The sequence below is a fragment of the Pristiophorus japonicus genome, chromosome 4 (genome assembly GCF_044704955.1).
Source record: "Pristiophorus japonicus isolate sPriJap1 chromosome 4, sPriJap1.hap1, whole genome shotgun sequence".
Taxonomy (NCBI): Eukaryota; Metazoa; Chordata; class Chondrichthyes; family Pristiophoridae; genus Pristiophorus; species Pristiophorus japonicus.
The window spans coordinates 139,982,324-139,991,678 of NC_091980.1; the positions used below are offsets into that span (position 1 = coordinate 139,982,324).

A 9,355-nucleotide genomic window follows, 5' to 3' on the forward strand; every position below is an offset into this window, starting at 1 on the left:
TGCGGCATATCTGCCCATTGTTTAGTCTGACCACCATGACCCTATTTCCTTCTTTGCCAATTGCGGTGCTCTCAAGCCATTTGGGTCCCAAAGCATGGTTAAGAACAAATACCAGGTCATCTATTTCTATACATCTCCCCCTTGAGCCTCGATCATGGAGCTCAGTTTGGGACTGGAGCTTGCCCTCAACAATGTCTGCCAGGTCTGGGTGAATGAGGGACAGCCGTGTCTTGAGCGTGCGTTTCATGAGGAGTTCCGCTGGCGGGACTCCCGTGAGCAAGTGCGGCCGGGACCTGTAGGCCAGCAGGAGGCGCGATAGGCGGTACTGAAGGGAGGTTCCTTGGATGCGTAGCATGCCCTGCTTTATGACTTGGACCGCCCGTTTCGCCTGGCCATTGGAAGCCGGCTTGAATGGCGCTGTCCGGACGTACTTGATCCCATTGCCCGACATAAACTCCTGGAATTCATGGCTGGTAAAACACGGGCCATTGTCGCTGACCAGGATGTCTGGCAAGCCGTGGGTCGCGAAAACCATACGCAGACTCTCCACTGTGATGGATGTCATGCACGAGTTCAATATGATGCACTCGATCCACTTCGAGTATGCATCAACAACGATCAGGAACATTTTTCCCATGAACGGGCCGGCATAGTCTACATGAATACGTGACCAAGGCCTGGTGGGTCAAGGCCATGGGCTGAGTGGAGGCTTCCTGGGGGCATTACCCAGCTGGGCACACGTCGTGCACCTGCGAACCCAGTGTTCCAGGTGTGAGTCAATCCACGGCCACCATACATGTGACCGGGCAATGGCCTTCATTAACACAATGCCAGGGTGCTCGCTGTGGAGTTCCCTGATGAACGCTTCCCTTCCTTTCTGGGGCATGACTACTCAGCTGCCCCATAACAGGCAGTCGGCTTGGATGGAGAGTTCATCCATCCGTCTCTGAAACGGCCTGACTTCCTCGGGGCACGCCCTGTGTGTGGGCGCCCAATTCCCAGTCAGGACACATTTCTTTCTCATCGATAGGAGGGGGTCCCTGTTGGTCCAGAGTTTGATCTGGCGGGCTGTGATGGGGGAGCCCGCAGGGACAAAAGCCTCAATGGCCATGACCATCTCGCCGCTCTGCTCTGAAGCCCACTCGGTGGTGGCCAGTGGGAGCCTGCTGAGTGATTCAGCACAATTTTCGGTGCCTGGCTGGTGCCGTATGGTGTAGGGCCCATCGCTGTATGCAAGCTGACGCATTAGCGTTGAGAGCCTTGCTGTCGGGCAACAGGGATATTAACGGTTTGTGGTCCGTCTCTAGCTCGAACTGTCTGCCGAAAAGGTACTGGTGCATCTTTTTCACACCGTACACACACGCGAGTGCCTCCTTCTCGACCATGCCGTATCCATGCTCTGCCTGGGAGAGCGACCTGGAGGCATAAGCCACCGGTTGGAGTCAGCCATCATCGTTACCCTGCTGCAATATACACCCAACCCCGCAGGATGACGCATCGCATGTTAAAACCAGTTTTTTACAGGGGTCATACAAAGTTAACAGTTTGTTGGAACACAGCAGGTTTCTCACCTTATTGAAAACCCGTTCTTGACAATCCCCCCAAAACCATTCACAACCTTTACGGAGGAGCATGTGTAATGGCTCCAACAATGTGCTTAAGTTCGGCAGAAAGTTCCCAAAGTAGTTCAAAAGTCCCAGGAATGATTGTAACTCCGACGTATTGCCCGGTGAATTGCCTCAGTTTTTGATTCGATGGGCCGGATCCCGTCTGCGGCAACCCTCCTGCCCAGGAACTTGACCTGGGTGTCACGCAGTGGGGTCGTCAGCCAGTTGGCTAGGCCATATCGGTTATCACCAAGCATCCAGCATTGTCCTTGTGGCTGACTCTTAAACATGTCAGAGACAGCGCTCTCACACAGGATGTGAGTCTCATCGAAGCTGCCCCGAGATTTGGCATTCACTGCCATTATTATCTGGTTGTGGTCAACAAATAGTTGGACCTTCAGGGAGTGAAATCTTTTTCTGTTACGAAAATCTCTGGGTCCTGAGAAGATGCCCGCATGGCGATGTGAGTGCACTGTATTGCTCCCTGGGCCCTGGGGAACTTAGCAATGCGGTAGAATGCTCCAGCCCTGCCAGTCTGAGCCTCCGTGGTCATGGGTGTAATGTCTGTGAGCTTGTAATGCTTGTAGCTCCACACTGGGGATGTGGACATATTGTGTACTGCAACTGTATAGTTAATCATTAAACAGAACAGGCTTTCCGGAGAGTTCTGAGAGAGCAGCCTGCAATCCGAGGTAAAAAAACAGCACACGGTGTGAACAGCTAGAGATTAAAAATGGCAGGTGTAATCGGATATTTGGGTGAATATAGACACGACCAGGAATGTTTTAAAGCGTATGTGGATCGGCTAGAAATGTATTTCACTGCAAATAACATAATCGAAGTTCCAGACAATGCAGTCCAGAACTGGGCTGTGTTGGAACGTAAGAAAGCGATTTTCTTTACAGTGGCAGGTCCGGCATTATACGAAACCCTTGTAAATCTGCTTGTGCCTGACGAGCCACAGGATACAACGCTGAAAGAGATTTTAGTGAAGCTGGAGCAGCATTATAACCCCAAACGGTTAGAAATTGCTGAAAGCTATCATTTCGGGATTCGGCAGACAGCGAGGTCGATAAGCATGGCCGAACAATATTCCCGAGAATTAAATAATGATTACGGTCATCAGTCAACCGAGATAAATCACCTGCAGGTTCAAAGTAAAAGACGTCCATGGCCGAAAGTCTCAGAAACTGGAAATTCTACCAGGGCGTCGAAGTCGTGCTATAGGTGCCTGGGACAACACATTGCTCAAAGTTGTTCATACATGAAGGCAGAGTGTTTCTTCTGCAGAAAGACTGGCGTCTTGCGAAGGCATGCCGACTGAAGGGTAAACCAGTTTTTAAAGCTATGAGTCCAGCGTTCAAAGCTATGAGTAGAAATCCAAAGAAACTTCATAGCGTGGAAGAACAACAACAGGACGAGGAGATGTTAGAGTTACACGTCATCAGGAGCACGAGGTTAACGGACAACGATTCGGAAAGCATCAAAATCCACATAGATGTTGCGGGATTCAAGATACCAATGGAAATTGACATGGGTGCCTCCGTGAGTGTAATACCGGAGTCACTGTACCGCGACAAATTGCGTGATTTCCAACTGAAGAAATCCAAGATAGAGCTGCGAGGCTACTCGGGAGAGAAAATTCCTGTAGTAGGCAGTATCACCGTATCGGTGAAATATAAAGATCAATTTCAGAACTTGCCTCGAATAGTAGTGAAAGGAGACAAGACTGCTTTACTGGGAAGAAATTGGTTGAGCTCACTGAAGCTGGATTGGAGTAAGATTTTCTCTGTGGAAGCGAGATTTTCATCAACGAATGAAGTTATCAAGCAGTATCTGAAGGTGTTCTGTGAAACGGGCAGTCCGATCCAAGGCTTCAAGGCGAGTGTCAGGGTACAGAAGGACGCTAGATCGGTTAACTACAAGCCACGTTCCGTACCATATGCACTCAAGGAGAAAGTTGAGCAAGAACTCAAAAGACTAGAGACTGAGAACATTATTTGTAAGATAGATCGATGTAATTAGGCTGCACCCATTGTTGTTGTACCTAAGTCTGATGGTAAAGTAAGATTGTGTGGTGATTATAAGGTAACCGTAAACCAGGTTCCAGAGGGTAATGTCCCCAATACATTGCTGAATATAGAAGATTTGTTCACAACACTGACAGGTGGTCAGATCTTCTCAAAACTGGATCTTACGAATGCCTACTTACAGCTTGAACTAGATGAGGAATCCAAATCATGTTTGACTATAAATACTCATCTAGGCCTATATCAATTTAATATGCTACCGTTTGGAGTGTCTTCCGCCCCTGCCATATTCCAACGGGTGATGAACCAGATTTTGCAAAGTATTGAAGGGGTAGTATGTTATTTGGATGACATACTCATTTCAGCACCGTTTAGGCAAATTCATAATAAGATATTGAATGAAGTCCTCAAACGGCTAGAGAAGCACAGAGTACGAGTGTCTGCTCGTAAGTGTGAGTTATTTAAAAACTCACTGGAGTACTTAGGGTACAGAGTAGACAAAGATGGTTTACATCCGACCATGGAAAAATTGGATGCAATTAGAAATGCACCCACTCCATAGAATGTCACTGAATTTTGTTCATTCTTGGGTCTTTTGAACTATTATGGAAAGTTCCTACCAAATTTGGCTACAGTATTACATCCACTGAATGAACTTTTGAAAAAACAGGTCCAGTGGAAGTGGTCAAAAGAATGCGAAACAGCATTCAAGGAGTGTAAAAACAAATTGGTAGAGAGCACCATGTTAGTTCACTGTGACATATCTAAGGAGATTAAGCTAGCATGTGATGCCTCTCCGTATGGAGTTGGGGCAGTAATCTCTCATGTATTAAGTAGTGAGGAGGAGAGACCAATTGCTTTTGCTTCACGCATTCTCAGTGCCAGTGAGAAAAATTATGCGCAAATTGAAAGGGAAGCTTTGGCATTAATTTTTGGGGTCAAGAAGTTTCACAAATACTTGTATGGTCGTAAATTTACCATCGTTACGGACCATAAGCCCCTAAAAGAGAGAAGAGTGAAATTAAACCAGAAGGTGAGAGTGAAGACCCGTCACCATAAATGGTTAAAGTGGTTACCAGGAAGAGTAGTGAAGATATGTGGTCCTCGCACATATTTGGTAAAGATGTTTGATAATGGACAGGTTAGGTTTGTTCATATTGATCATATTTTACCTACAGATATGGAAGGAGTTGAAGGTGGGAATGATTCAATTATTTCTGACTTTTCAGATAGTTTTGATATACCAGTAGCAAATCCTAAATCCAATGTACTGGAAACAAATCCAGGAGAGAATCAGAATGAAAGCCTGAGTCCGAGTCAGGGAAACAAAGAGCCTGAAGTTAGAGTGAGTGCAAATGAAAATCAAGGAAATTTCATGGAGGAAAACGTTCCTCAGGATGAGCCTCAAATGAGTGTGAAATCAATACCCTGTTTGAAAGGTTCTGTTCGAGAGCGAAGTTATTCTCTTCGAAACAGAAAACAAGTGGTAAAGTTAAATTTGTAAATATGTATAAAAATGAAGTTATTTATGATGTTTGTTATGATGGCTTTTTCATTAAGGAGAAGTGTAATGTCAGTAAGCTTGTAATGCTTGCAGCGCCACACTGGGGATGTGGACGTATTGTGTACTGCAACTGTATAGTTAATCATTCAACAGAACAGGCAGCTTTCCGGAGAGTTCCGAGAGAGAAGCCTGCCATCTTAGGAAACGGTCTGTGCTGTGCTCTGTGAATATATCACAACGGAGAAGCTGATAAAGTCCATCCTATGCACGTACAGGGCCTCCGTGACCTGTCTAATGCAGCGATGTGTGGCATGGTGAGACAGGGGGGAAATGTCGACCGCATAGGCCCGAAAGGAACCGGACGCATAGAAAGACAGTGCCACGGTGACCTTGACCTCGACCGACACTGTTGTCCTGATGGCAGGCGGCATATCTGGCCTGATGAACTCGCATATTTCCTTGCTCACCACCTTGTGGAAGTGCAGTCTCCGAAGGCAGGTGTGCTCGGACACGTCGAGGTAAGACCTCTTCTCCCTGTAAGTGTGGGGTGTGTATGGTCTGGACCTCCTCCTCAGTCTGGCACGTCTTACATTGGGGACATAATGATGTGCATTAGACGTTGTGCCATTTGCACTCTGCAGCATCTGCGTATTAATCGATGCAGGCTGAGAAATGGCTGGCCCCATTCCAATGAAAGTATAATAGCGATTGATCAGAAGCAATAATTTCAACACTAAAAGACACCTACAGTAAACCCCCAATAGTCCAGAGTCTGAAAATATGTATGTTGAGATGGTCACTTCACCTGAGAAGAACTCCAGAGTCAATCCAAACTCCCCCGATGTTGAAGCAGCCTTTTGAATGAAGCGACCTGCGATTTGGAAAATGGCGCCCACACCGCTGTGATTCATTCAGAACAGGTCCACTTTTTCAGAGCAGTGTTTTGGGCGAGCGATATTGTGGGCGAGATGTGTGCGAGGTGGTGAAAGTGCTGGGCTATCTCCTGGGCGTTAGTTTCGGCAAATGTGATGTTTACGACAAAGTAAAGTAGGCGGTCGGTATTATTGAATCTCAGCATTAATTACGTGCGGAAAGTAACGCTGGGCATATTATGGGCATTTGTTTCGCCCGTTCTGATGATTCCGCCCAAAAAAAGTGGGCGGGCGGTATTATTTTTTCCCGGTGTTATGTACATGGCAAAAGTAATGCTCGGCAATAATTGTCCGAGAAATGGGCGTCAGTTTCCATTTTGTGGCTAAATGGCCGATATCTGGGCATTAAACTTCATTTCAGCGGTAAAATGGGTGTAAAGTGGGCGTCATACATGCAAATATAATGGAAAATCTAGCCCCATGAAAGTAAACAAGCACAAAATAAAAAATAAATAGCAAGAGTTTCTATAGATCTATAAAAAGGAAAAGAGTGGCTAAAGTAAATGTTAGTCCCTTAGAGGAGGAGACCGGGGAATTAGTAATGGGGAACATGGAGATGGCAGAAACTCTGAACAAATATTTTATATAAGTCTTTACGGTAGAGGACACGAACAATATCCCAACAGTGGATCGTCAAGGGATGATAGCGGGGGGAGGAACTTAACACAATCACAATCACTAAGGAGGTGGTACTCAGTAAGATAATGGGACTAAAGGTGGATAAATCCCCTCGATCCGATGGCTTGCATCCTCGGGTCTTAAGGGAAGTAACGGCAGGGATAGTGGATGCATTAGTTGCAATTTACCAAAATTCCCAGGATTCTGGGGAGGTCCCAGCAGATTGGAAAACTGCAAATGCAACACCCCAATTTAAAAAATGAGGCAGACAAAAAGCAGGAAACTATAGACCAGTTAGCCTAACATCTGTGGTTGGGAAAATGTTGGAGTCCATTATTAAAGAAGCAGTAGCAGGACATTTGGAAAAGCATAATTCGGTCAGGCACAGTCAGCATGGATTTATGAAAGGAAAGTCATGTTTGACAAATTTGCTGGAATCCTTTGAGGATGTAACGAACAGGTGGATAAAGGGGAACCAGTCGATGTGGTGTATTTGGACTTCCAGAAGGCATTTGACAAGGTGCCACATAAAAGGTTCCTGCACAAGATAAAAGTTCACAGGGTTGTGGGTAATATATTGGCATGGATAGAGGATTGGCTAACTAACAGAAAACAGAGAGTCGGGATAAATGGTTCATTCTTGGGTTGTCAATCAGTAACTAGTGGGGTGCCGCACAGATCAGTGCTGGGACCCCAACTATTTACTGTAGTGTATGTAGGCATCTTTAGTAATGACTCCATGAGGCAGGGTATGATACTTAAACTGTGTAGACCTGTAGTCCTTTATTTGCAGCTCCTGAGTGAGGACAACAAGCTGTGTGTTCCTTTTTACACTGCAAGTAACCCTTAGGTCTCCACAGCAGCACCCTCTGGTGTACAGACAAGGTGTGTACAGTGTAAGGGTACATTCAGTGTTGCATAACAGTTTTACAGGCATGCATACACAACATTTACAATCTATATTAATGACTTGGATGAAGGGACTGAGTGTAACGTAGCCAAGTTTGCTGACGATACAAAGATGGGAGGAAAAGAAATGCGTGAGGAGGACACACGAAATCTGCAAAAGGACATAGACAGGCTAAATGAGTGGGCAAAAATTTGGCAGATGGAGTATAATGTTGGAAAGCGTGAGGTTATGCACTTTGGCAGAAAAAAAAATCAAAGAGCAAGGTATTATTTAAATGGAGAACAATTGCAAAGTGCTGCAGTACAGCGGGACCTGGTGCATGAAACACAAAAGGTTAGTATGCAGGTACAGCAAGTGATCAGGAAGGCCAATGGAATCTTAGCCTTTATTGCAAAGGGGTTGGAGTATAAAAGCAGGGAAGACATGCTACAGTTATACAAAGTGTTGGTGAGGCCACACCTGGAATACTGTGTGCAGTTTTGGTTTCCATATTTAAGAAAGGATATACTTGCTTTGGAGACAGTTCAGAGAAAGGTCACTAGGTTAATTCCGGAGATGAGTGGATTGACTTATGAGGAAATGTTGAGTAGGGTGGGCCACTCCTCATTGGAATTCAGAAGAATGAGAGGTGATCTTATCGAAACGTATAAGATTATGAGGGGGCTTGACAAATTGGATGAAGAGAGGATGTTTCCACTGATAGGGGAGACTAAAACTAGGGGGCATAATCTTAGAATAAGGGGCCGCCCATTTAAAACTGAGATGAGAAGGAATTTCTTCTCTCAGAGGGTTGTACATCTGTGGAATTCGCTGCCTCAGAGAGCTGTGGAAGCTGGGTCATTGAATAAATTTAAGACAGAGATAGAAAGTTTCTTAACTGATAAGGGAATAAGGGGTTATGGGGAGTGGGCAAGGAAGTGGACCTGAGTCCATGATCGGATCAGCCATTATCGTAATAAATAGCAGAACAGGCTCTGCTCCTGCTCTTATTTCTTATGTTCTTATGTTCTTATTAGATCATGGCTGATCTGTACCTTAACTCTATCTACCACCTTAGTCCCATAATCCTTCATACCCTGGTCGAAAAAAATATCAATGTCAGTTTCTAAGTTTGCAATTGACCCCCAGACTTAACAAGTTTTGGGGAGAGATTCCAGATGAGAAAGTAGTCTTAACATCATTAGTGCCTCCCATCCCCAATGTGAATGCTGTAGACCGCTAGTTGGGTCTGACCAGAACTGGACACAGTACTTGAGGTGGGTCTGACCAGAACTGGACACAGTACTCGAGGTGGGACTGACCAGAACTGGACACAGTACTTGAGGTGGCACTGACCAGAACTGGACACAGTACTCAAGGTGGGACTGACTAGAGCCCTGTACAGTTTGATCCTGACGTCCTTTGACTGGATTCTCCTGTTTTGGATTTGTGGTCCAACATTATTCTGTCTTTGTTGCTGCAGCTCTGCGTTGGTTGGACATGTTTCGTGTTGAGTTTACTGAGACTTGGAGCCTCTGCTGCTTTGCTTTTCCATCTCTCTTTGACCCTCTGATGAACCTTTAACTTCTTCTATATTTTTCTATTCCACTCAGAGAGCTCCTTTCGCTTCCTCTCTGCAGGTTTTGTAAAGGTTATTTTTCCTCTTTATACCAGTTTTAATTTGTTAAACTATTTTAGGTCTGGTTTGAGCTGATCAGTTTTGGGTCTATGTTTACTGAGCCCAGCTTGCTGTATTCTGGCTCCAGATTGGCCCA

General features: G+C 45.5%; 1 protein-coding gene across 1 annotated transcript in view; it reads left to right on the plus strand.

The window, feature by feature from the left end:
• LOC139263084 (uncharacterized) overlaps positions 1-9,355 on the plus strand; it is a 192,003-nt gene that overhangs the window by 148,213 nt on the left and 34,435 nt on the right. The window lies entirely within an intron of this gene.